This window comes from Myotis davidii, unplaced genomic scaffold, assembly GCF_000327345.1.
Source record: "Myotis davidii unplaced genomic scaffold, ASM32734v1 scaffold206, whole genome shotgun sequence".
NCBI classification, from domain to species: Eukaryota; Metazoa; Chordata; class Mammalia; order Chiroptera; family Vespertilionidae; genus Myotis; species Myotis davidii.
This window is the reverse complement of record NW_006297754.1, coordinates 2670857-2672616: the sequence shown is the minus strand read 5'-3', so window position 1 is coordinate 2672616 and position 1760 is coordinate 2670857. Positions and strand designations below refer to the sequence as shown.

Below are 1760 nucleotides of genomic sequence, written 5' to 3'. Positions count from 1 at the left end.
CCTCCCCCCATTTTCTCAGGCCCAGCCACACTTTTGCCAGAAGCCTGTTGTCCAAGCACATAAGCTGGGGGTCCAGCGGCTCCTCCTAGGAGCTTCGGATGCTAAGGCCGGTCTTCTCCTTTATTTCACACAGGACGCTCAAGAGAGCTGGCTTCATTCGGTGGCAGTTCCGGGCGTGTTTCTTGGCCTGGGCCTTGTCCAGGCTCTGGAACATGATGGTCATTATCTGCTGCAGAATGTCCCCAATGTCTTGCTTCCCTTGGCCTCCCGGGCCCCTTCAACCCCCTGGCCCCGCCCCCGCCACCCCTACCGGAAGGCTCCCCACCCACCAGCCCCAGGCCCCCCTGGCCCCTGCCTGGAGAGGACAGCCCCAGCAGCCACTCATCCATAGTGGGGGGGACTGAGGGCCCCTTCCTGTTCTGCCCTGCCCCCTCAGGGTTACTTTCCCCCAAACTCCTTGGGGCTGCTTCTCCCTCTGCCCCCACCCCCACCCATCTCTCCGTCTCCTGGGTCCCCCAGGGGTTCACTCTGGCTCTGAAGGGAGACCTGGGGTACTGGCTGGGCCCCCCACAGGAGACCCCTGCCCCCGGCGGTGGAGAAAATGGAGCCAGAGAGAGAGGAGGCCCAGGCGGAGTGTGTGTGAGTGAGAGAGAGGAGCCCTCCTTTCCTCCTTAAAGCTTCTGTTTCAGGGGGCATTAACCCTCACACACACACACACACACACACTCCTTCCTCCCATCCTCCCTGGCCTGGTGATTCTTCACACAGAAAGTTAACTCTAGCTCCTCAGAACCCACTCTTGCTGGAGTGGCCTTTATTTTGTTTTTCTTTCACTAGGTTTTTTTCTAACCTCTAAACCCACAGTCAGACATCTCCTGATAGGTCCCGATTGCAAGAGGGCACAGGCCAGTCTGAGGGATCCCCCCTGCCCCCATGCATTAATTTCATGCACTGGGCCTCTAGTAGTTAATAATACTCTATTGCATATTTGAAAGATATTAAGAGATTAAGTATTAAAAGTTTTCATCACAAGAAAAAATGTATGATGATGGATGTTAAATAGATATTGCATAAGTATCAAATTATTACATTGTACACCTGAAAATAATAAAACGTATGTTAATTATACCACAATGAATAAAATAAATATAAATAAAAGCCAACAATTAAAAAACATGTAGAATATATGTGGTAGCTGCTTTTCCTTTAGCTTTTGCAATTCTTATGACAATAATAAGCCACTAACATATTTGAAGAGCCTAATAGAATTTACTGTTTCTATAGTGTGATAAATTAAATATTTCCTAGGTATTAATTACTAATATATGTCTGGTTACTAGTATGGAACCATAAATATAGCAAAAGAAATATGAAAACAAACTATAATTATACATAATATCAAAATTATATAGCTGTACATTCTTCCAGAGGAATTGAAAAGATTCCATCATGAGGTTTTATATGGTATTGATATAATGTTTTGCTATAAGGTTTCCATGTGGTAGAATTTTATACAGAAGTGTGAAGGAAAGGAAGAGGTACTAATTTGTGAAGGAGGGAGACAAAAACATATGGTGTTATGGCCTATTGGCAGAAAAATACATTTATTTAGTGGATAAAAACTTGTGCTAGAGTTTGTGATAAGTATGCTACAGTATTTTAAGTTTTTATATTTGCTTAATGTTTGAGATTTGACTTAAATGCTATAAGCACTTTATGCTTTCACTAGAGGCCCAGTGCATGAAATTCATGCATGGATA

General features: G+C 44.8%; 1 pseudogene; it reads right to left on the bottom strand.

Annotated features, from left to right (window-relative positions):
* Positions 1 to 389, bottom strand: part of LOC102754377 — a 6455-nt pseudogene extending 6066 nt beyond the window's left edge.
* Positions 390 to 1760: the final 1371 nt, after the last annotated feature.